This window comes from Dipodomys merriami, unplaced genomic scaffold, assembly GCF_024711535.1.
Source record: "Dipodomys merriami isolate MVZ:Mamm:240054 unplaced genomic scaffold, mDipMer1.0.p SCAF_1275, whole genome shotgun sequence".
NCBI lineage: Eukaryota > Metazoa > Chordata > Mammalia > Rodentia > Heteromyidae > Dipodomys > Dipodomys merriami.
In genome coordinates, this window is record NW_027202577.1 from 103,583 (window position 1) to 130,554 (window position 26,972).

Here is a 26,972-nt window from a genome sequence, read left to right on the forward strand (position 1 = left end):
AATTTTCTCTCCCCTCCTCTCATCCTTCCACTTCTCCTTCACTTGTACTTTACTTTTACCATTCTAAGCTTGAACTCCTTACTGAAGTTTATTGCTCAAGGCTAGCAATATACCACTTGAGCCACTGCTCTGCTTTTGCCGGTTAATAGACAATAACAGTTTCACAGACTTTCCTGCCAGGGCTGGCTTTGAACAACCATCCTCAGATCTCAGCTTTCTAAGCAACTATGTTTATGGCAGCATTATTTACCATAGTCAAGATATGGAACCAACCCAGATGCTCCTCAGTAGATGAATGGATTGGAAAAATGTGCTGTGTGTGTGTGTGTGTGTGTGTGTGTGTGTGTGTGTGTGTGTGTGTGTGTGTGTGTGTGTGTGTGTGTGTAATGGAATTCTATGCCTCCATCAGAAAGAATGGCATCTCACCACTCATTAGGAAATGGAAAGACTTGGAAAAAAATTATATTAAGTGAAGTAAGCCTGGCCCAAAGAAACATAGGTCCCATGGTTTCTGCTGTCTCTTTTGCTGCTAACACGCCGGAGTTTAGGAATTGTTTATTTCTCAGTGCTAATAAGAGAGAGGGAGCCAAGCACAGGAGGCTTATGCCTGCAATTCTAACTACTTAGGAAGCCGAGATCTGAGGATTGTGGTTCAAAGCCAGCCCAGGCAGGAAAGTCCCTAAAACTCTTTTCTTCAATTGACTAAATGAAAAGCAGAAGTGGGGTTGAGGCTTAAAGCAGCAAAGTGCTAGCCTTGAACATAAGAGCTCAGGGATGGTGTCCAGGCCCCAAGTTCATGCCCCATGAACATCCAAAATAGAGAAAAAAGAAACTGAAAGAGGAGAGAGAAGAGAGAGAGGGGGAGGGAGGGGTTGGGAGAGGGTTGGAGAGAGGAGGGAAAGGGAGGGAGGGAAGGATGGAGAGGTACTTGGTTTTCTAAGTCAGAGCACCACGTCCAGTTTTCTAGTGGTTTACTGGAGATAAGAGTCTCCTGGACTTTCCTGCCTAGGCTGGCTTTGAACCATGATCCTCAGATCTCAGCCTCCTGAGTAGCTAGGATTACAGGCATGAGCCACTGGTGCCTGGCTGCTTGTGATATATGATTTGGCCATATTGAGTCCCCAGAGTGTTCACCTTCCCCATCTTTCCCTTCGTCACCTTCATCTTCTCTGGAAGTCTTTTTACTTTCATTTCCCCTTTATTTAAAAAATGTATTTCCTTTGGATTCTAGTTGGGTAACAGGTATTTTTTTCTGCATCTCATTTATTTCTCTTACTATGAAAGTATGAAGATTTTTTAATAGCCTTTTTAGCTGTGTTCCTGTGGCTCATACTTGTAACCCTAGCTGCTCAGGAGGCTGAGGTCTGAGAATCAGTTTGAATCTATCCCCGGGCAGACAAATCCAAGAACCTAATCTCCACTTAACTAGCAACAAGATAGAGGTGAGTTGTGACTACAATGGTAGAGTGCCAGACTCAAGTTAAAGATCTAAGGGACAGTACTCAACTCTAGTACTGTAACAAACATAACGGCAAACAAATCCCTTTTTAATAAAGAGACATTCACAGTAAGCTCAAAAACAGAACATCAGAATCTGCTGTGACAATCTCCTGTGGGAAAATGTTACACAGAGAGGAAGCCCCAGATGCTGACAGATGGCCATAGCTTCTCCTCTGTACCTGCAGATCCTGAAAATCAATGTGTGATGAGCATCCCCGTGGTGGCACAGAGCGTCCCATGCTGGTGCTGAGTACACTTGCTGGTCTTGAGCAACCATCAGGGAGGTTAATGTCTGGGGTCACACTTGGGTCCCCTGTGTCTCATACAGTAGTACAAAGCTATGTCCTATCTTCTCAGACTGTCCATCTGCAGAAACAGCGTGCTCCTTGAGTTGTCTCTGGAGATGGTGAATTGACCTTTCACAGAGTCTGCATAGTTTTTGTCACTGCTATCACCACTAATGTATAAGAGCCACTCAGACCTCTTTCCTGGAGGCTGGTAGAGCCAGTTCATGTAGTAACTACTGAAGCCAAATCCAGAGGCTGCACAGGAGAGTCTCAGGGAACAATCAGGCTACACCAAGCCTCCTCCAGATCCCACCAGCTGCACTTCACACTGCACACTTGCGAACACAGAGCATCCTGGCCAGGAAATTTCACAAAGACCTACTGTCTCCTCACTCACACCCAGTCATATATTTAGTATCTCTTAGTTTTCATAAATTACCTTGTAATGCTGCCATAAGGAAAGTCCATCTTAGCACAAACCCCAGAGACATTTCTCAGATTACAGTCCTGAACACTAAATGGAGTTTTTATCAGCAGAAGGAGCTGATATATTTTTTTAATTGTAAAAATACTGTACAGAGGGGTTACAATTACATGGGCAAGATAATGAGTATATTTCTTATCAAGCATTGTAGGCTCCTCCTTTGTTTCCCCTTCCCATCCCTTCCCATCCTTCCCCTGCCCCACACCTAATCCTCCCTGCCTCCCTCCCCCACCACCAAAGTTGTAAAGTTCGTTTTCGACATAATGACTTGTACATCTCATTGTTGCAATGGGTCCACCTGTATCCCTATTTAAATGATTTGTTTTTCCCCTTCCCCTCCACAAAATATACCGACATCAAATACAGTGAAAGCAGGGGTTATACTGTGGGGGAGGGACATACATAGCAACAAAGAAATAATCTTATAAATGCGTTAGAAACAATCGCATGAAAGAAAAAAAAAACATCTGAATACATATCTTAGGGTTCATTTCTGTAACATCACCTTATCTGACCTTTTCTGCTTGGCTCAGACATATAATAGATATTGCAAATAAGGGAAACCATGGGACCTATGTTTCTTTGGGCCTGGCTTACTTCACTTAATATAATTTTTTCCAAGTCTTTCCATTTCCTAACAAATGGGGCAATGTCATTCTTTCTGATGGAGGCATTGAATTCCATTGTGCATATATACCACATTTTCTAGATCCATTCATCTACTGAGGGGCATCTGGGTTGGTTCCATATCTTACCTATAGTAAATAGCAATGAACATAGTTGTGCTGGTAGCTTTAGTGTGGTCTTGTTTGTAAACATTTGGGTAAATGCCCAAAAGTGGAATTGCTGGGTCATAGAGGAGCTCTATGTGGAGTCTTTTTTTTGGGGGGGGTCCAGTGGTGGGTCCTGAACTCTGGGCCTGGGCGCTGTCCCTCAGCTCTTCAGCTCAAAGCTAGCACTCTACTGCTTGAGCCACAGCACCACTTTCGGCTTTTTTCTTTTTGGTTATGTGGTTCTGAGGAATCGAACCCAGGGGCTCATGCATGCAAGGCAAGTGCTATATCACTGAGCCACCTTCCCAGCCCTATGTGGAGTCTTTTGAAGAACCTCCATACTGCTTTCCAAAGTGGTTGAACAAGTTTACACTCCCACCAACAATGCAGTAAGGTTCCCTTCTGTCTACATCCCCTCCAGCATCTGTTGTTACTAGAGTTCTTGATTTGTGCCATTCTAACTGGAGTGAGGTGGTATCTCAATGTTGTTTTGATTTGCATTTCTTTTATGGCTAGGTAGGTTGAGCATTTCTTCATGTGTCTATTGGCCATCCTTCTTTCCTCTTCAGAGAAGTTTCTCTTTAAGTCTTCAGCACACTTATTTATTGGACAGTTGTTTCATTGAAGATTTGTTGTTGGGGGATTTAATTTTTTGAGTTCGTGGTATATTTTAGCTATGAGACCCTTGTCCGTTGTATGGCTAGTGAAGATCTTCTCCCAATCTGTGGGCTTTCTATTGATCTTGCTAGCTATGTCCTTTGCCATGCAGAAACTCTGCAATTTCATGCAATCCCATTTGTCCAACCTCTCTTTGATTTGTTGTGCTTCTGGGTCTCTATTAAGAAAATTTCGGCCTGTGCAAAGGAGACCTAGGGTTTCTCCTATCCATCCTGTAATGTTTTCAGAGTGTCTGCTTTGACTCCGAGGTCTTTGATCCATTTGGAGTTGATTCTGGTGCAGGGTGATATATAAGGATCTAGCTTTAGTTTTCTACAAGTCATTAACCAATTTTGCCAGCACCATTTACTGAAGAGGCTATCTTTCTACCATTCTGTTTTTTTTAGAGGGAGCTGATATTTGCCTGTCCTTCTGCTATAGAATAAGCTCTGTACTGCAAGTCTCAGGTAGGACAGTGCTCAGAGCAGATGAGTGTGCTGAGGGAGTCAACAATAAATCAGTAAATACAGGGAATTGGAGCATTTCACTATATTTACAAGCAGTGACTTTTGGGAAGATTTAGCCCACTGTGAAAGCCTCAACAGTAGGATCAAGGGGCCTATTATCATCACAGAGAAATCTGATGTGGATTATAATTCCTACCTTAAATGCAAACATTATGTTTAGCTGTATTCCATCATTCCCACAAGTCTGGGTTGGTTCCCAAAACATGTTCATCTATGTGTCTTTCTGTTTGTGCTATCTTCATATATTTGTGTATTTTAAACCATCTTACTGAGAAATCATTGGCATATAATGATAATTATATAAATATTGAGATATGTATGTGAACACAAGTGAAATAACCATGAAAATATTCCACAACCTGTGGAATCATTGCTCCTTGAGACCCAGGTCCTCTCAGGCATTACAGATTGGATGCAGGCTGCCATAGAAGTCAATGCAAATGGATCATTCGAAAATCTGATCTCTCCTCTAGAGAAGGCTATCTTCTTGTTCTTTTGAAATGTCATCCAGCAATGATGTTTCTCTTATGGGACAATATAATGTTTCTAACTGTTGAACCTGAGTCGACTTGTGTATAGGGCTGGGAAGGTGGCTCAGTGGTAGAGCGCATTGCCTTGCATGCATGAGGCCCTGGGTTCGATTCCTCAGCACCACATAAGCAAAAAAAGAAAAAAGCCGGAAGTGGCGCTGTGGCTCAAGTGGTAGAGCGCTAGCCTTGAGCTGAAGAGCTGAGGGACAGTGCTCAGGTCCATAGTTCAGGCCCCACAACTGGACCCCCCCCCAAAAAAAAAACAAAAAAAAAAAGACTTGTGTATATCCAAGTCTGTTGGCAATCTGCCACATGAACAGTGGCTAGATCTCACAGAATTTGCTAATCACCAAAATGTTCCTTAATGCTGTTCCCCCCCACACACACACACTTTGGGTGCAAGCAACTCCACTTCCTGCTTTTCCGTGGAACATTCATCTTTCCCTGGCTGGCAGAGGAGTATGCACTCAGTAAGCATTAGTTTTACTTTTATTTTCTTAATTATTTCATAATTAATGGATTAGGTGGAGTTTATGTTTGATATCTTCCTTTAACCTACTTTTCTTGTTTTTCTTTCATTTATTCTGAACATTTCTCTTAGGTGCCTGTTCTCAGTCAATTTTTGGTTATTGATGCCTGTATGATGTAGGACAGGGGTTAGCAAACTTTCTCTGTACAAGGTTAGAGTTTGTGGGGCATTGTCGTTGTAGCTATTACTCAGCTTTGCCCTAATAACACATAGGATGTCACAGAAAGTATATGAATGGATGAACGAATGTAATTGTCTGTGTTCCAATTAAATTTATTTACAAAAACAAGGTTGGAATTGGCTTATAGTCCTATAATGTCTGTCTCTGATTTCATTTATTTCTATCTATTTATTTATGTATGTATGTATGTATGTATGTATGTATGTATGTATGTATGTATGTATGTATGTATGTATGTATTTGGTGGTCCTGGGGCTTGAACTCAGGGCCTGGGTGCTATCCCTGAGCCTCTTTGTACTCACGATTAATGTTCTCCCACTTGAGCCACAGTGCTACTTCTGGCTTTTTTGGAGAAGTTTATTGGAGCTAAGAGTCTCACAAACTTTTCTTACCAGGCTAGCTTTGAACTATGATCCTCAGATCTCAGCCTCCTGAGTAGCTAGGATTACAGACATGAGCCCTCAGCACCAGGTTAACTGTCCATGATTGTATGTTAAGTAATAAGAGCTTACAGGTTAGTTTACCATGTCACTATTTTCTTTCCCTTTGATGAGAAGGATAGGTAGATGGGTGAAGATTTGCTCTATTAGCAAATTACTAATATATCTTTTCACTATAAATGTTTACTTTTACTATGCTGATAATTTTCTCTTTTTAGGCAGGAAACAGCAAAACTTCTGGTTTACATGAAGTTTGGAAGTTAATGAATATATTCTAAACTTTCAGAGACTGACAAATTCATTTCCTTTCCTGTCATTGGATCTACTGAGTCTTGTAGGAGATTCTACAATGAGGAAAAACACATAAATTTAAAACTATATAATAATTTAAATCTTAAGTTATACCATGAGTTATTATGAACGTGTTTTGAAATGATCCAAAGGTCCTGTGACCAGAGCTTTGTCCATTGCATAGCAATGTTGTGGGACAGAATCTTTGGAGAGATGAGGCTTGTGCAGGGCATCTGTGGCTCATGCTTGTAATCCTAGCTACTCAGGAGGCTTTGATCGATAAAAGTCAGACAGGGCAGAAAAAGACATGTGACTTACCTTCAATTGACAACTGAAACAAAAGCTGGATGTGGAGTTGAAGTGGTAGTGTGCAAGGCTTGTGTGAAAAAGCTAAGAGACAGCACCTAAACTCTGAGTTCAAGGCCTAGTCGTGTGTCCCTCATTGAATTATTTTTTTCAGCTAGGCCCCATCTCTCCAAGTTTCTAGAATCCTTGAAAATAGCACTGCCCTCTGGAGAGCAAATATTCAACACATGAGCCTGTGGAGGACATTTCTTATTCAAAACATAACGTTAGTGAACTAGGAACAATAAGAAAATAAAGTTATTTCTCTCAAAAGGAGTGAAGAGTGTATAGCTTAATGGGGATAATTAAAACACATAAGTTGCTAGTGATTTGTGCTATAGAAATTAAAAAGAAGCTGGGATCCCTTCTTTAGTGGAAGTCTTGAGGCTGTAGAGCGGGTTAGGGGTTAGGGTAGTCCATATATACAAAAAACATAGTCAAAAGGACAGCTGAGAAAGTCAATACTCAGAGGTCACAGAAATCCACAAATCTCACTTCCTTATACCAAGGATCTAAATGGTGACAGTTAAGGAGGTGGTTCTAGGATATTGAAGGTTTCAAAGTAGAACTTTGGAAACAGTTCTGTATTCATATAATAGCTGTGGAAGAGGTCCAGAAAAAAAGAATGCTTAGTTGTGTTTTGGTACAACTCATCTGTAGGGAGCTGGAGAAAAGGATGGTGGTGAGGAAAAAAGGACATCCACAGTTACCAGAGCTGTTTTGGAAGAAAAATGGATATAGGTGGAGTAAGGGATTTAAGGACAGCCCAATAACAACCTGTGAGATGTGTTGACATCACACCAGGCCCACTGCTCTCACGCCACGCCCCTCCCTCCTCAAGTGCAGAATTCCTCACAGCCCTGTTCCTTCACAGCTCCGCTCTCTCCGCTCTCTCCGAGCCCTCCCTTAGTCCCGCCCATCCCATCGCCCCATCCCCTGCACACACGCCCCCATGTTCTCCGTCCCTCCCCAGCCCCACTCCTCACCTTGTGGCTCTTGCTGCCTCCTGGCTGCCCAGTGCAACCTGCATGTATTGCTCCTCACAGTGCTCACACATGCCACCCTGCCCCTTGCAAGCGCTCCCCTATCCTTGGCCCCCACGTGCTCCCACCTAGTCCTGACACTTGCCCTTGCCCTTGCCCCTGGGTGTCAGCAGTGAGGGGGGCCCTCTCCCCGTGCCCTAGTGGTGTCAGGTGAGGGTGGCTCCCACTCTTGTGCCGGTAGGTGAGTATGGTCTGCGCCCTGCTCCCCGTTTTCGGGCCTCTGTGCAGGGAGGCAAGGATGGCCCACGTCCTCTCCCCACTTTGGCCTGCTGTGCCGGCAAGTGAGGGCTGCCTGTGCCCAGCTCCAAGTCCCTGTGTCAGCAGGAAAGGTGGCCTGCGCCTCTCCCTCCCTGCTGAGGGCCACTGTGCCAGAAAGTGGGGGCAGTCTGCTCCCTGCTTCCCCTCTCCGCTCTCCGAGGCCCTGTGGTGGTAGGAGAGGGTGACGGAGGCCTGCGAGGCCTGCAGTGCCTTATCGGACCAAGACACTATGGAGCGATAAAGCCAGCACTCCCCCACGGAGAAGGACTTGCAGGCATCTCCAACTCTCTGTGGCGCCAGGCCTCCCCGAGAACAACCTGACCTATGGGAGACTATTCCATTCAGGTTTATCCACACAAACCCTATATCACCCCTGCATCCCATTAGCAGCCTCTCTTAGGGGTTGGGCTTCTAAAGGACATGGGGAAAGGAGGCCAGGCGCTGGACAATGTGGGTAGGGGCTGCCAAGGTAGGTGGCCAGGGAGAACTTATAGAGGTTTACAAGAAGCAGGATAACTTATGGAAACTGAGGCCTTTTGTTGACAACTCTGAAATATGGCACCTAAAATCTTAGAAATGCTATCTTTGCTTCAAAGAGAGGCAACTGAATGCATTCTTTCCTGAGGGATGCATTTCTCACCCAAGAATTCACAACTACCTGACAGGATGCCCCAAAATGCAGACAGCAGGGTGTCTCCTTGTTTCAAGGATAAGGATCTGCTTTATGGCAGGATGCATTCTTTCCTGGAAACTCAGAGTATAACACCAGGTGTAGTAAAAGCAAAGACAAAGCACCCAGCTTTGCATAACTCAATGCCAAACCCCCTGCCTTTCCCCTATAAATACTCAACAGCTCAAGGACCTGTGTGTCTTTCTGGGTGTCTCCTTGTGTGTGTGTCTCTGTGCTTTGTATCCCTATGAGACCAGCAACACTTTGCTAGAGTGTGCCCCTACCCTTCTGTTTGCTCTTTTGTCTGTCTGTTTCCTTGTTGTTTACTTAACAAAGCTCTGCCAAGTTTTTTGACTTGTCCAGAAATTCTGTGATCAAAAGTCAAGAACCCTAAGTGAAGAGTTACTATATTTAAAGGGGAGCTTCACTAAACCTTACCTCTGTCTGGTGACATACACAGGAGTGAATTTCCCAGATGGCATCCTGTGCTGACAGAAAATTACAGGGGTTCAGGTGTGGACATGCATGAAAAGAAATGGAAGCAGAGTGTGCGAGAACCTGTGTAGGAGGGGAGAGAGAGAGACTGAGGAGACTCTCCCACCGATGTAAGGAAATTTGTCAGAGTTGGTGAGATGTTAATTTTGTGCCTCTGGAATGAGGGGTACCTGTGGCTAGGACTCAGTCGTCTCAGGCATACCGAATCCAATCGTTTGTAGAGACTAGAGAGTCACCTGCCTCTTGTGCTAGGACCCCTAAGTGCTTGTCCCTAGGAACTAGTGAGGAAGGGGAAGAAGTTTCGATGGTTGGGAAGGCCTAGGGATGAAGCTCATGGAAGCATGGCTTTCAAGGCCTTAAGAGGACATGTAAGGGCTATAATCTTCTGAAGAGGTTCCTAAAGATCCCCTCATGAAACTGTTTTGCTAGGATTGAGTAATTAGCAACCCAAATTATCAAATATCTGGTCATGGCCAAGAATAAGAGAAGATGCTTCTTAATGTAAACAAAAGGAAGGCCTTATATAGCATACTTTAAATTGGCATGAATTTTTTTTTTTTTCTGGCTTCGAACCATAATCTTTAGATCTCAGACTCCTGAGTAGCTGAGATTACAGGCCTGAACCACTGGAACCTGGATGTTGGCTTTTTTTTTTTTTAATTTTTTTATTGTAAAGATACTATACAGAGGGTTACAGTTACATGAATGAGGTAATGAGTACACTTCCTCTTGAACATTGTTACCCCCTCCATTGTTTTCCCCCCACCATCCCCTCCCTCCCTCCCTTCCCCAAGGTTCTTTTTTTTTTTTTTGATTGTGATTAAGTGATTACTTAATTTCCGGAAATTCACAGTATTGTGGAATAATGATGCTCATTTAAAGTCACAAGTTCATTCTAACTTTCCTGGAGCAAATTGTCTATCACAGTCTGTAATATATAACGGTGCTCATATGTTATATACCATATATGTGATCAGCAGCATGGGGATATTTAGTAGTGGTTCAACCAGATGAGTGGGAGTTCTTTGTTTCTTAAGTCCTGTTAGTTTTGTCATATCACCTAACATTTTGGATTCATCATCCACTTATCAGGGAGACCATGTACTGTTTGTCTCTTCGTTCTTGGCTTACCTCGCTCAACATGATTCCTTCTAGCTCCATCCATTTCCCTGCAAATGCCATTATTTTGTCATTTCTAATGGCTGCATAATATTCCATTGTGTATAGATACCACAATTTTTGGATCCATTCATCTGTGGTGGGGCATCTAGGTTGTTTCCATATCCTAGCTATTGCGAACAGTGCTGCAATAAACATGGAGGTGCACGTGTCCTTGTATATTGGTTCCTGTTGTTCAGGGTAGATGCCTAGAAGTGGTATGACTGGGTCGTAAGGGAGGTCAATCTTTAGCTTTCTAAGGACCCTCCAGACTGCTTTCCAAAGTGGTTGTATGAGTGTACATTCCCACCAGCAGTGTAATAGCGTTCCTCGTTCTCCACATCCCCTCCAGCATTTGTCGTTGGCTGATTTGTGGATGTGGGACATTCTGACTGGGGTAAGGTGGTATCTCAGGGTTGTCTTTATTTGCATTTCCTTCACCACCAGGGATGATGAACATTTCCTCATGTGTTTCTTTGCCATTTTTATTTCTTCATTTGAGAAGTCCCTCTTTAGTTCCCTTGCCCATTTAGTAATTGGTTTGTTAGGTTTGGGAGGGATTAATTTCTTGAGTTCCCTGTATATACAGGATGTTAACCCCTTGTCTGATATATTGCTGGTAAATATTTTTTTCCCAATTAGTTGGTTGTCTTTCTAGGTTGGTTGCGATAGCTTTATCTGTGCAGAAGCTTTTTATTTTAAGGTAGTCCCATTTGTCGAGTCTCTCTCCAATTTGTTGTGACCCTGGGACTCTGTTCAGGAAGTTCCTTCCTGTGCCTATTAGTTCAAGTGTCTCTCCTACTCTGTCCTGCAGTAGTTTCAGAGATTCAGGTTTAATGTTAAGGTCTTTAATCCATTTTGAGTTGATGTTGGTGCATGATGATAGGCAATTGGCATGAATTTTGCAGGAAGAGTGAGAGAGAAGTAAACCAAGGTAGGTGACTGAAGGAGATATTTGTTCTATCTATGATTATGGCATCTATGACTATGAAGCTAGTCCTAAAGCCATGCATGTTCATCTTCAACCCAACAGATTTTGGACTTGGAAGGCGTGTGTGTGTGTGTGTGTGTGTGTGTGTGTGTGTGTGTGTGTGTGTGTGTGTGTGTGTGTGTGTGTGTGTGTAGTGTTTTTACAAGGAAGGGAATCATAATAACCAGGCTGAGATGAGTATCTAACACAGGAGCCTGACACATTAGGTATCCCTAGAAGTGCTCATAAGGAGGGAAAGCCATGTGCAACAAAGCTATTTTCATTTCAGGATAAGCTGAGAAAAGGTAGCTCATTGTTCTGAAGGTGGCTTATAGTGGGCTTTATCTTTCTCCTCTGGGAGGCACCTGCAACAATTTCTTTATAGAGTTCTTCATCTTCCAGGGATAGGAAGGATACTGGTTTGGACAGAGCATCCCAGAGTCCTGAATCTTGACTGGCCCAAGAAGAGACCACAAGACCTAGACAGGTTGGGTTGGGGCTTGTGGCTCCATCAGAGCCCACCCCTCCCCCTTCCATGGACTGTAGAGAAAGCAGAAGACATTAGACACTGAACATGCAGGGCACTGCAACAATGCTGCCTGCACACCTGGATACAGCTGAGCCTGAAGCTGCACCTCAGCTTCTCATTCTCAGGTAGAAGTACATTACCTTTTCTTTTGCTCAGTTTTGTGTTTTCTGTCATTTACAGTTGATATTGTTCTAATCAACACAAAGTGATTACTAATTCTCTTGGTTAGGGATTCTGAGATTTTAATTTGATGACCTAAAACACACAGTGAAGAACAAGAATTACAGTTGATAGTTTGGTAGTAGCCTGGGAAACACAGGGATTCCTCTGCTGGTCCTGCAGCTTTAGGTTTGGCTCTGACAGTCATTGCAGCAGTGAATCAACATCTTACCTGGCAGTTCTGCAATTCCCAGGCCTTCCCAGCAGTGCCACCTTTTACTTTTAGGTGGTACCGTTGGTATCTAGGCTGCCCATGAAGACAAATGTGTCTGGAGGGTAGTAATGGATTGTTCTGGCAGGTGATATCCCCATAGGGTACTCTGTATTCAGGCAGGTGATGCCCCTCTAGGATGCTCTGTGTTCAGGTAGGTGATACCCCAATAGGGTACTCCTTGCCCTTGGAGGGATCCCAGAGGAAAGAATATCTGGGGTGATTTCTAAGGTGTAAAGATGAATGTGCATAGTAGCAAAATTTCATAAATTCAGCAAACACGTACCCAGTGTTAAGAAAAAGAGCCCACCTTGGTCTTCTAGGCATACCCAATGTAGAGACACAGCCAGAGGCAGACAATCTCTGGCCCCATACTTGTCGTTCCTGAGGAGCAGAGAAGCTTCTCAGAGGAGGGACCTTTTGAATTGGGCATTTGATGTCAGAGTAGAAGCTGGTCTCATTTCCTTTTTCTCAGAAAAACTGAGGCTCAAGAGATGTAGGTGTCCAGCTTGATACACACAGCTAATTCAGGGCTGGGCTAGGAAGGGGTTGCAGAGCCTGGGAATGTGAGGAGAGATTTTTGTTTTTGGAAGAGGTCATAGCAAGGATGAAAGCAGAAGAGCTTCAATACAAGTTACTTCTACATTATTCCTCTAAATTATTAATTGCACATATGAAGCATATAGGTCTTATACACATATACACATTTCATTAGTCCTACTAAGTGATTTCATTTTGTTTTTAGTGAATACAACCCTGTGCCGAGTCTGGCCCTCCCTGGAGTCCAAACCTCCTTAGAGTCCGAGTCCAGGCCTTTTGTAGTCTGGGCCTGCTCGGAAATCTGCACCAGTTCTGGTTACAGGCATATTTCTAGCCTGGACCTCCTTTAAGTCTGCAGCACATAGTCCAAGTCAAAGTCCGTTTCTTGTGCTTACTCTGAGTCCAGGTGTCCTTTGAGTCTGAGTCCAAGACTGTTCCTAGTCTAGGCCCCTCAGACTCTGTGCCCACTCTGAGTCTATGCTGGTTCCAATTCCAGACCTGTTCCTGGGCCTCCTTGTAGTCCAGCCTATGCCCAATATCTTTTCTTTTTTTTCCTTTTTTTTGGGGGGGGGGTCCAGTTGTGGGGCCTGAACTCTGGGCCTAGGCCCTGTCCCTCAGCTCTTCAGCTCAAGGCTAGCATTCTACTACTTGAGCACAACTTCCCACTTTTTTCTTTTTGCTTATTTGGTGCTGAGGAATTGAACCCAGGGCTTCACGCATGCAAGGCAAGCACTCTACCACTGAGCCACCTTCCCAGACAGTATGTCCACATCTTTTCTATGCCTGCTCTGAGTCTGAGCTGCTCTGAGTCCTGGCTGCTTGGAGTCCTGGTTGCTTTGAGTCTGGGTCTGCACCTGGCCTGCTTCAACTCTGGACCTGCTCAGGTCTGGGCCATGTTCATTGTCTGGGCCTGCTTCATGTTCTGGCCAATTCCTAGTCTGATTAACTCAGAATCTGCATCTATTATCAGCCTGTTCAGAGTTTTCATGTCCTTAGCAAAGCCTAGGGGTTGGGGAAATTGTATAAGACATTCATTTTCCAGTATCTAGGTTTTATTTCCATTGTACTAGGCATATGAAAGTATTTTGTCTAGAGTTAAGAACATGAAAATGATACTGTGTTCCATGGCTTCCTTCAAGCTAGGTAGGCACCTTTACACTGAGTCATGTCCCTTACCATCACTGTGTCAGGCCTGACCTGAGATCTGTCTCATTAGAAGCTGGGCGGTGGTATCAGAAGGTGAGAGCAGAAAGTGTGTTCTAGATGGCTTTTTCTTTTTGTTCTCAGCCATACTCCAGATCACTCTCAGCATAAAAGAGGCTCCAGGATGCTGAACCCTTGTTCTACAGAGACTTCCTTTCACTTCAGGTGCTGGGTGTTGAGAAAATGCAAAGGGTTCAGAAGCCTGGAATTATGAGTGTAGGATCTGGGTATAAGGCCTAATGTAGTATGGTTTGGCTGGACCTCAACAAATCTTGCTTTGGAGAAGATAGTGAGTTAGGGCATAAGGGGATCTGTGGAAAACATTTCTGCCAGGTGCTAGTGGTTCATGTCTGCTTTCCTAGCTACTCAAGAGGCGAAGCTCTGAAGATTGCAGTTTGAACCCAGTCCAGGTAGAAAAGTCCTTTTTCTTCAATAATCACCAACCATTCCCTTCCTTTTCCCCCCTTCCCCCAAAAGGGAAACAAAACCTCAAGAAAAGCACCTAGGCTGAGTTCAAGCCCCAGGACCAACACAAAAAGATTTTTGTTTTCATCATATAGGTTTGATACACATTTTATTAGGCATTCAAAATTATTTCTATTTCTTTTTGGTAAATTCCAGTGGTATTGTGTCCCATGACCTCTCATAAGCTAGGCAAGCACCTCAGCTCTTAGCCTGGCCATCAAGATTTTGATGCATGTTGTCTTCTTCTGACTGTAGGATAAAATGTGGAGAGTATGGAAGCTTGGTGTCTTTAATAGAGGTTCATGGTATATGGCCCAATGTGGGATGGTCTAGAAAGACCCCATCAGAACTTGCTCTCGCAAACTCATATCTTGCCCAGGTCACTCGCCTTTCTCCAAGTCTGCATCAAATTTTCATCTATACTTTCATGTTCATTCTGCGGCCTGGAGAAGGAGGTGAAGGTGTATGTGAGAAAGGACATCCAGTCCCTTCCTGCTCGGTGCGTTGGTGATAACCAGAACAACTTTGGTGACTCTAGGTTCCTACCCAGGCCTCTGAGTCTTCAGTGCACTTTAAGTTTGCATTTTGGTCATATTATATTCAGTAGTTGTGGGGTTGGGAGCTCAGGATATGTGTGGAAAAAAATGTTACTTAATTAATTTGTCAGTTCTGGGGCTGGAATTCAGGGCCTGGGTGCTGTCCCTGAGCTCTTCAGCTCAAGGCACACATTCTACCATCTGAGCCACAGTGCCACATCCAGTTTTCTGGTGGCTAATTGGAGATAAGTGTCACCTAGACTTTCTTTCTCAGGCTGGCTTTGAACCACAATCCTCAGATTTCAGCATCCTGAGTAGCTAGGATTATAGGCGTGAGGCAGTACCAAGTTTGGTACATGGCAGTACCAAGTTTTTTTTTAAAAATTATTATTGTTTTTGGTTTTGCCAACCCTGGGGCTTGAATTCAGGGCCTGGGCACTGTTCCTGAGCCTATTTTTGCTCAAGGCTAGCATTCTACCACTTGAGCCACATTGCAATTTCTACCTTTCTTTTGTTTGTTTTGTTTATATGGTACTGGGGAATCGAACCCAGACTTTCATGCATGCTAGGCAAGCATTCTATCACTAAACCATATTCCCAGCTGCATAGCACATTTTTATCTGTGCTTTCAGACATGTTCATCCCGTAGCCTGGAGAAGGCAATGAACACATGTGTGAGGAAGGACAACCTATGCATTCTTGCTTGGTAACTTGTACCTGTCAGAGCAACTCTGGCCACACTAGGCCCATCCCAGGCCTGTATCCTTAGCACCAAGTCTTTACTGAGCTTTCAGCTCTGTCCTGCATAGGATATGAGGACTAGGGGGTGAGGGGATGTGTGACACGTTTATATTTTCATTATTTATTACAGACATTTTATCAGGCATTCTGAGGTATTTCAATTTGCTTTGGTGAATTCCAGTGGTATTATGTTCAGGGCTCTCCACAAGTTAGGGCAGCACCTCAACATTACCACTGTAGCCACGCTTCCAGTCCTTTTGCTTCTTCCCATTTTCTTTCACATTGGTTTGGCTGTGGTCTGCTATTCTCCTTCTGTCCATAAATAGGTAAACAGGCATGCACCCCTATACTAATCCCTATTTATTTGCAGATTAAAAAACCCCAAGGATTGAAGTTATACAGCTTGTCCAACATGACATAGCTAGGTCTCCATGCAAACATCATTTCAACTTAGGCAGTTATGTGGTCACCTTAGACCTTTCTAGTTTGAAACACGAAACACTGGAAGGTGTAGAAAGAACAGTGGCAACTCAATCCCTTCAACACTGATGAGTTTGTCTTGGAATAACTTGTATAATAGCATAAGTTTTGGGGAGAGGCAGATGGCCAGAATGCTAAAGACTCTTTAGTGTGGTGGTGGTAGTGGTAATGGTGGTAAGGGTAGTGGTGGTGTGTGTGTATTGAGAAGTAAGCTTGACCCTGCTGTATTTCAACCTCACATAGAATCAGCTCTTCCTCTGGTGTCTGGAACTGCCTTCACCCTAGTATTGCACAGAGACATTGCTGTCCAGGGGCTTGGGGTTAGGAGCCCATCTGCTGTGTTTACATTGGAACAGACCAATAAGAACATCCCTGCATTTTGTGCTAAGGACTTGGTTTCCACCAAAGGACTCTGAACACCATTTACCCTTTTCTGACCCTTTGCATCAGGGAAAACCATCTGTTTCTTTTTTTTTTTTTTTTTTCGGTCATGGGGCTTGAACTCTGGGCCTGGGCACTGTCCCTCAGCTCTTCAGCTCAAGGCGAGCACTCTACCACTTGAGCTACAGTGCCACTTCCGGTTTTCTGGTGGTTTTTATTGGAGATAGGAGTCTCACGGTCTCTCCTGCCCTGGCTGGCTTTGAACCGAGATCCTCAGATCTCAGCATCCTGAGTAGCTAGGATTACAGGCGTGAGCCACCAGTGCCCGGCATCCATCTGTTTCTTAAAATAACTAAACAGGTTGTGATGTGGTGAACACCATAATCCTGGACCTAGGGAGTAAAGAAGATAAGGCAGGAGTTCATGGGACTGATGTGCTTTGCCTTAGGTCTTGGTGTGTCAAACACATTTGAGTCATACTCCAATCCTCCTGCCAAAACCTTCTGAGTAAAGGGATTACAGTTGTGTGTCCATCTGTTTATCTCAATGAGATCTTTTATGTTGTGGGTTTTAGAAGTAATTAGAAGGGAACCTGAAAGTTTTGCCTTGTCTGCATGTATTTTTTCTTCTTCTTTTTTTGCTGATGTGGTGCTGAGGAATCCAACCCAGGGTCTCAGGCATGCAAGGCAAGCGCTCTACCACTGAGCGACCTTCCCAGCGCACTTTCATCTCTTAAAACTTTGATTACCAATGTAATTTGGTAACATCGTGACTCTACTTGTTATTTTGGAATATACCATAAACATCCATAAATTGATAATGTTCACTAAAGGATTGGAAGTGGATAGGGATAGAGACATGTTAGATTATAGGTAGTAGATATATCTTTATTTATTGCTGCTTTGTAAAGCATTACCATATATCCACCATGACAATACCAGAGAATAATTTTCCTGCAGTATACAATTTTCCTTTACTTATTCTGCCATCCACTATCCCCTATAAATATGAATATTTTCCCTTTTTAATTATTTTCACAATTAAATTATTATAAGATGGATTTTTTTTTAAATTGCCTCATTTTGTTTGGTTTTGTGATGGTAGATATTGAGACCAGAGTATGATGTAAGTTATGCTAGTATACTATCCCCCTAATTTACCCTCATTCCATCATATTCCATCATGTAGGGATTTAGAGTTGCTGGATATTGTGTTTTGTGAAGCTTGACTGAAACTTGCAACCTTCGTGATCTCTCAGCAGATTCTGGTGGCTCTTACCTGTAATCCCAGCAACACAGGACATTGAAAACTGAAGATTCAGTTCCAATCCAGATTGGGCAAGAAACTCTGTGAGTCTCTCATCTCCAATTAATTACAATAAGCTGGAAGTGGAGTTTTGGCTTAGGTAGTAGAGCACTAGTTTTGAGCAGAAGATACTCAAGGTAACCGTGAGCACAAGCCTAAAACATTCATGTGAGTGTGTGAGCATGCACACATACACATACACACACACACACATATTCTCTCTCTCTCTCACTCTCTCTCTCTCTCTCTCTCTCTAAAGCAACATTGTATTTTACATTCACATCCAGAGATTGGACAACATCTCTGCAATTTGTGAAATTCATTTTTGTATTTCTTGAAGGAAAAGGATAGATCATGGCACACAGAAGCCAAGACTTCAGAGGCAAGTACTGTATAAACAAATAGCTTGTAAAAAAAAACTAAATAGCAGTTTTCTATCTAGCTTTACATATAACATTCCTTAAATGCTGTAGTATTCTTAAAATAATAGTTATCATAACAATAAAAACAATGCAGCACCTTTTCCTTCTCCCCTTCCCTACTTCATAAAATATTTGGCAACAGAATAAAAAAAGTCTTTTTTCTTACAAGAATGGACACCTGTAAAAATATCTATGTGTGTAATGTTTGTTTACCAATGCTTCTTTGATCTTCCCACCTCTAGGTACTTGCATATTTTGCTGATGATTGCCCTTAAGGGCAAACAGAAGATTAGGATACAGAAACAAAATAATGTCCTAAGATATAGATGTAAAAAACATGTGCAGGAAGCACATAGCAGGCTGAGAGTGCCCTGAGAAGTAAAATGATTTGTGCCGAGTGATAGGAATAGTGACTAATAAGGCATGGATCTGACCTAAGAATGGCTCCTTGAAGCTGAGACCATGCCAGTACCTAGGGGATTCGACAAACAAGGTATGCTGTTTACTATGTCCATATGTGTATATTGTGATGTTGAAGTGGTGATTTCAGACTCGTTTGTTTTGGGGAAGGTCTTACGTGAGCAAGCAGCTTAGATTATTGGAACCTGAGAGGTGACCTTGCCTCCCTCACAGTGGATTAGAACATGGAACTGTGATAGCAAACTATGAAAGTTTGCTCAAGTCAGCTCATTTGGCCTGTGGCTCTGGAACAAGAAAGATGTTCTTATTCTGTGTTCAAAAGTCAGGAGACTTGGGGCTGGGAAGGTGGCTCAGTGGTAGAGTGCTTGCCTTGCATGCGTGAGGCCCTGGGTTCAATTCTTCAGCACCACATAAGCAAAAAGAAAAAAGCTGGAAGTTGTGCTGTGGCTCAAATGGTAGAGCACTAGCCTTGAGCTGAAGAGCTGAGGGACAGCGCCCAGGCCCAGAGTTCAGGCCCCATGATGCCCCCCCCCCAAAAAAGTCAGGAGACTCTGGTCTCAGGCAAGAGTGAGTGCATCACTCAAAGCTTCAGACATTGGATCAGTGCCAAGAACCAAATCTAGTTTCTCAGGCCTTTGTCCAAGTAGAAACCAAGAGAAATACAGAGCAACTCAGGCGAGGTGTAATCATGATAGGAAACCTATTTGATCTCATCCTACTCAGACTAGAACCATCTTCTTGTGTGCTTTTAAGTGTCTATATTGAAATAATTCTTTCTACGTAGTTTTCAATCCACTCTATTACAGTTACTCAATTTGAAGTGTGCTCCCAATTCCATGTTTGAAAGATCCATTCTTTTTACCACCTTAGTGTGAAAAGGAGTCGGCTCCAACCTGGGATATACCCTGTAAATTATGGAGCTTGGAGGCAGGCCTGGAGATGCTTGTGATTAACCTAGTCCCTGCCCACCAGAAAGGAGATCTCTTCTTTATTCAAAACTTCCTATACAACCATAGGCTGTGGGAAAATGGAGCAAGTGCTGGCTGTTATGTTTAAAAAGTGAGTGCTCCTCTTTCAATCTGGGGCTTCTCAGCCAGCCCTCATGGATGAGTCTTGGGAGTACTGGCTCCAATCTGAGACTGTTTGTTTCACTGGGGTCTTCTCACAAGAACTTGGCATAAGACAAAGAAAAACACACCATGACTAATTTCTTAAGACTGGCCAGCCAGGACATTTCATTTCCCTCAGAAGCTACTGGAGCTTTAGAAATCTGTGACAAACCAGGATTACAGGCATGAGCCAGTAGCTCTCACCTAGCTGAGGCTCCAGGAAATCACATTTACCATTTGTAAATAAGTTTTCAGTAGTAATCGTGGAGGCCTGTGAAATAATGTAATCAGAGAAAGGGCTAGGGTGTCAAAGGTGGATAAATGACTTCTGAGCCAGTAGGGATGCCTTCCATTTGTAAGCCCTGAACCATTTACTTTTTATGTCTTGCTACTTGAACTCAGGGTCTAAGTACCAATATTTTGGTGCTCACAGCTAGCACTCTACCATTTGAGTCACAGGGTCATTTCTGCCTTTTAGATAAGGGTCTTCAAATTTTTCTGCCAGACTTGCTTCAAACGGTGATTCTCAGATCTCTGCATCCTGATTAGCTAAGATTGGAGGTGAACCATTGGCACATTTACTTTGAACAGACTTCTATAAGCCTCTTAGCAGAATTTTCACAGGACTGAATAGACATACTTCACTGTTGTCTCTCAGTTTCACATTCCCATCTGGGACTTAGCCAGATCCTTAGGTGTCCTGTTAGTTCTGAAAAGAGGAGCCATTAAAGTGATGTTCTCCTGTCCTCCCATAGGTACAGATCCCTCTGCCCTAACTGTAAGGAAGATGAACAAGAAGTAAGTGAACTCTGGCACAAAGAGAAGGCCTCTCCTAGCAAACTGGGTATCTTTGAGGCTTCTGATTCAAAGTACACATTTCTCCTTTGCACACTATTTATGATTTCCACCAGGGAGTTAAGGCTTGGGACTTTAGTAGTTGGCAGATGGCATAGGTGTGGGTGTGGTTGTGGTCTCTCATCAATGACAGGGAATATTGTGTGCAGAGAATCATATCCTGGGGGGAACAACCCACAGTGAGAAATTTGGAGAATTGTCTTGCAGCAGCTTCTTAGAACTGGGTTGTGAGAAGCATCCTAATCCTAGGAATCTCCTCCCACTTCCTAATAAATGCACCTCTGCATAGAGGATGGACAGCCTCTGCATGGGGTTTGTAAGAAAGGGGCTATGGGAGGCAGAGAAGGGGGAGGGCAGGTTCTCACCTTGCCACCAATCTGCTCCCAGAACCCTTTATTCCATCTTCACTTTGCGGATGGACTTTTCCACTGATGACTTCTATGAGCCCAGGAACCAAGACACCCTGAATAAACTCATATACTATGTCATATTCAACTTGCATTCTTGGACTTGCTCTTCCTCTTACACATCCTTCTTGACCAATGGAGTGACACATGATTTATCAGAGCTAGAAAAAAGAGGAGTCCTTGTATAGGTGCCAAGACTTTGTGAGTAGTGATCGAAACTAGGCCCCTAGGGATGGGCTTCTCAGGATGGTGATTGGCCAGGAGCCCTTAGTACTACCCAGCTTGACAAAATGTCCTTTTATGGATATTCTCTGCCAGGTAATGCCTGTTTCTTTTTGAAAATATTCAGGCATCGGTGCTGATTAGAAACTCCCTACCTTCTCACCACTGTTCAGTCCAAACTCAAGTTCAATAGCTTTCTTCATTAAAACCTCATGGCAGTTTAATTACACCTGAACTTATAGACTCCACTCTAAGAATCCTTTACTTATTTACATTCTCAGGTTTCGATCACCATAGAGCAGCTTTCTCTGAATTCGAAATAAAGAACCCTCAGTGGCGTCACCAATGGTGATGATGGAGATCTGGAGTCATCACTGGACTCCAGAAAGAATGTGAATGTAGAGCAGATAAGGCCATTTACAGAAAAGACCAAGCAGATTTCGAGTCCTGTGGATGTCCCACTTGTTCTGAACCCTACACATGACGCAGATGAACCTGCAGGTACTCCAGTGGAAGAAGATCCAGAATTTATTCACTTGACTTTCACAGTCTGCCTAGATCAGCTCCAGGTGAGTCAAATCAGGACATGTCTTGGCAAGAAGGATAAACCAGCACTTGTGGGGTTTGAGGAAAATTTCCCCAGTCTGTGTTCAGAAGCACCAATAAGTGATGTCTCAAAGCTTGATTCGGTTGAGGAAAGGGAGTCTGTCCTCACAGAGTATCTGCTGCAGGAAAACCAGTCTCCAATGGAGAAATTTGAATATGTCCCTCCCTCAACTCAGGAAGAGAAGCCTTTCTGTAATGAGGTGGTAGATCCCTTTGACTAGCCTGACCTAGCATTTCTGCTTATAGGCAACTTATAGGAAGATCTAGTGTTATAGGTTCCTTCTCCCCTCCCTGGGAAAATATCTATTTTACTTTTTGTCATGATTGATGTAAAATGTTTATTTTATTTACTCTTCTAACTCTATTAAAATGTCAATATTTATGTTGTACAATTCTTGAATCCTATATAGTGTGGATTTTTTCTTCCTATTATCTGATGACCCAGGCACATGGGTCCTGAGTGGGTTGAAATACCTGTAGCTGTACAAGAGAATCTACTGAATATAGAGGCAACTATTAAATGCATAGGCAGTGGCAAAAGTCCAGGCCATGCCTCTAGCTCTAGGACATAGCAGACATAGCAGACCAGACATCCTAGAGAGGTGTTCCTCCTTGATCCTCAAGCTCATAATCTGTCAATTGGGACAAATTCCAGAGTAAATGTAGTGGTACATGGGACTCTCTTCCAACAGTGAATTCAAGTATCATTACACATCCATTGTGCTTCATGCAAACATCTAAGAAAATTTCACCCTAAATAACATCAAAAACCTAGTTTGGGGAGAAAATATTTAACAAGATACATAGGATCCCACAATTCAATGAAAATGAATACACATCAAGAAACCTGTGGGACACAGCAAAAGCATTCCTGAGGGGGCAAATTTATTGCCCTCAGTGTCCACATCAAGAAAATAGAGATGGACTAAGTAAATAATCCCATGTTGTAAACTACTAGAAAAACATGAAAAAAGTGGAACCTAAAGTTACTAGACGGAACCAGATTACCAAATTAAGAGCTGAAATTAATGAGCTAGAGATTAAGAAAATTATAAATAAAATTAATAAAACAAAAAGCTGTTTTTTTAAAAAAAATACATAAAATTGATGGACCTTTGGCAAGATTACTTAAGAGAGGAAACCCAAATTAACAAGATCAGGGATGCCACGGGAAAAATCACAACAAATACCCAAGACATCCAAGCAATTCTACAGAACTATATCCAGAATCCATACTCTCTAAAGAAAGAAAACCTATCAGAAATGGAAGCATTTTTAGAGAAATACAAGTTACCCAATCTGAGCAAAGAACGAATCAATTAAAAAAGCCAATATCTTACAATGAGATAAAGGAAGCAATCAGAAGTTTTCCAACAAGGAAAAGCCCAGGACAAGATGCATTCACTACGGAATTATGTAAGACTTTTAATGAGGAACTAACACCATACTCCTCAGCCTCTTCTATGAAATAGAAAAAGAGGGAGCTATCCAAAACTCATTCTACGATGCCAATATCACACTCATCCCCAACCCAAGCAAAGACCCAACAACAGCAACAACAAAAAACTACAGACCAATCTTCTTGATGAACACAGACAAAGATCATTAACAAAATTCTATCCAACAGAATCCAGAAACATATAAAAAAAACATACATCATGACCAAGTAGGCTTCATCTCAGAGATGCATGGATGGTTTAACCTACATAATTTAATAAATGTAATCCATCATATCAACAGACCCAAGGTCAAGAGCCACATGATTATCTCCATTGATGCAGAAAAAAAGCTTTTGATATGAGACAATATTCATGTTAAAAGCTCTGGGAAAAATAGGAATAGAAGGAACATTCCTTAAAACAATAAATGCCATATACGACAGACCAACAGCCAATATTATACTTAATGGGGAAAACAACCAATTCTCCTAAAATCAGGAACAAGGCAAGGATTCCCACTTTCTCCACTCTTCTTCAATATACTTCTGGAAACCTTAGCCAGAGCAATAAGGCAAGAAAAAGACATTAAAGGGATCCGCATAGGGAAGGAAGAAGTTAAATTATCTCTTTGGGCAGATGACAGGATACTATACCTCCATGATCCCAAAAACTTCACCCTCAAGCTCTTGGAACTTATAAACTAATTCAGCAAAGTAGCAGGATACAAAATCAACCCACAAAAATCAGTTGCCTTCCTGTACACAAAGGGAAATCAAGGAAACGGCCTCATTCACAATACCCCCCCCCCAAATAAAATATTTAGGAATTAGCCTAACCAAAGATGCAAAAGAACTGTTTAATGAAAACTATAAAAACTTAAAGAAAGAAATTATAGAGGACACCAGAAAGTGGAAAGACCTTCCCTGTTCTTGGATAGGCAGACAATGTAGTGAAAATGCCAAAATTAATATACAAATTTAATGCAATTCCTATTAAAATCCCAATGATGTACATTGCTGAAATACAGAAAGAAAACAGTCCAAAAATTCATATGGACATCAAAAGAACTAGAATAGCTAAAATAATTCTAGGCAAAAAAGAAAACATGGGAGGGATCTCGATGCCTGACTTCAAACTCTATTATAGAGCCATAATGACAAAGACAGCATGGTACTGGCACAAAAACAGACCCCTGAGGGGCTGGGAAGGTGGCAAGGCACTTGCCTTGCATGCCTGAGACCCTGAGTTCGATTCCTCAGCACCACATAAGCAAAAAGAAAAAAGCCGGAAGTGGCGCTATGGCTCAAGTGGTAGAGCACTAGCCTTGAGCTGAAGAGCTGAGGGACAGCACCCAGGCCCAGAGTTCAGGCCCCATGACCAGACCCCCCCAAAAAAGAAACAGACCCCCAAAGACCAAGGGAATAGAATAGAAGATCCAGAAATAAAACTACATGCCTATAATCAGCTGATAATTGACAAAGGAGCCAAACACATACAGTGGAAGAAGCACAGCCTCTTCAACTACTGGTGCTGGGAAAACTGGGCGGCCACATGCAGAAAACTAAAAGTGGACTCCAGCCTGTCACCATGCACTAACCACTCTTAGGCATCTATCCTGAACAACAGGAACCAGGATACAAGGACATATGCACCTACATGTTTATTGCAGCACTGTTCACAATAGCCAGGATATGGAAAAAACCCAGATGCTCTCACTACAGATGAATGGATCAAAAATTGTATTTATATCCAATGGAATATTATGCTGACATTAGAAAGAATAAAATAATGGCATTCACAGGGAAATGGATAGAACTAGAAGAAATCATGTTGAGTGAGGTAAGCCAAGAGGAAAGAGACAAATGGCACATGGTCTCCCTGATAAGTGGATGTTAAATCCAGAACATAAGGTGATACAACACAGTAAACAAGACTCGAGAAACAAAAGACCCCCACTCATCTAGTCCAATGATTACTAAATGACCCCATGCCGCTGACCACATATGGTATATATGTGCACATCGGAGGGAAACTAGGAGGAGGACACAGAACTAGAGGGAAACGGGAAAACATACAACAGTGGGACCCATCGGCTGCACCGGACATTGATCAAAACAAACCAAGCAACTTAAAGGCAGCGATGGGAGGGAGGAAATGAGTGGGAAAGAGAAAACAGCTGACACTATGCAATATCACTCAATATGGAAGAAATAACTGTATAGTCAAAGCCCATAGAAATCATACACTTCATGGACCATGATAGGCAATTTGTCCCATGAGTGTTAGAATGTGTTTGTGACTTTAACTAAGCATCATTATCCCAAAATACTTTGAAATTTATGAAATTATGTAATCAATCACAATAAAAAATTTGGAAAAAAGATACATAAGAAATATGAACACTGACATAAAATACATCATAAATAGGAGAAAGAAGACTTGTGTAAATGGAAAATGACTTGCCAGGTGTCATGGACCATCTCACTAATTGTAGCTTCTAAAGTGGCATATTCTAAAGATGGAGGTTCAAAGCAGCACCTGCAGACAAATCTTAAAGACCCTTATTCAATGAATCAGTAAAAGTCAGGAACTAGAGGTGTAGCTAAAGTTCTATGTACAAGCGTTGAACAAAAAATAAGCAAGAGAGCAAGGTCCTGAGTTCAAATTCCAAGGTGGCATGAAAGATAAATATATCAGAGAAACAAAATTTGGGCAATGGCAATTTTAAACTAAAGAAAAACAGGAAAAAGGAAAAGTACATGTTAATACTGTCCTTGAACAGTTTTTTCTCATGTCCATAGCTCCAATTTTGGATATTTGTTGTTGTTTTTTTGGAAATAATTTTTGGAAAGGTTTTTCTTCCTCAGGTGGGTTTTGAATTACCGTCCTCAGATCTCTTCTTTCTGTGTAGCGAAGATCACAGATGTGAGTCATCCTCCCCTACTTAACTTCCTCTTGTTTTTGCAGTATCCAATTAGTTTGTTTAGGATTTCTTATAGTCCCTTACACATTTTAGAATGAATTTTGCAATTAATTTAAACCCAGGTCACAATCTTGTAAGGGGTATTTTGAATGCAAAGGCAATTTGAAAAGTACTGCTCTTTTAGAAATATTTTATTTTTTTGGGTCCGGTTGTGGGGCCTGAACTCTGGGCCTGGGCGCTGTCCCTCAGCAATTCAGCTCAAGGCTAGCGCTCTACCACTTGAGCCATAGCGCCACTTCTGGCTTTTTTCTTTTTGCTTATGTGGTGCTGAGGAATTGAACCCAGGGCCTCAGGCATGCAATGCAAGTGCTCTACCACTGAGCCAACTTCCCAGCCCTCTTTTAGAAATATTAAGTCCTAGCTGGGCACTGGTGACTCACATTTGTTATCCTAGCTTCTAGGAGGCTGAGATCTGAGGATCACAATTCAAAGCCAGCCTGAGCAAGAAAGTCTGTGATATTCTTATTCTAATTAACCACCCCCAAAACCAGATGTGTAGCTGTTGCTTAAAGAAGTAGAGTGCTAGTCTTGAGCAAAAAAGTTCTGGGACGTTGCCCAGGCCATGACTAAAGCTCCACAACTGATAAAAAGTAAAATAAAGTACAATATTGAGTCCTTTAGTCATAGGACAGGGTTATTTTTTCCATTTCAGTGGATCTACTTGAATTTAAAGGCCTTTTTCCATTTCCAAATCACTCATCTTTTTATTGTTGATGTTCTGTGGTGGTCTTGGTGCTTGAATTCAGGATAGGAGCTATCCT

General features: G+C 42.5%; 1 long non-coding RNA gene across 2 annotated transcripts in view; it reads left to right on the plus strand.

The window, feature by feature from the left end:
- LOC138824159 (uncharacterized) overlaps positions 1–26,972 on the plus strand; it is a 66,765-nt gene that overhangs the window by 12,076 nt on the left and 27,717 nt on the right. The window contains exons 2-3 of one of the 2 annotated variants that reach the window (XR_011371033.1): positions 17,702–17,792; positions 21,465–21,752. This is a non-coding gene — a long non-coding RNA (uncharacterized lncRNA). Of the gene's footprint in view, positions 1–17,701; positions 17,793–21,464; positions 22,079–26,972 lie in introns of those variants that run through there. The other variant, XR_011371032.1, reaches the window with a different exon arrangement.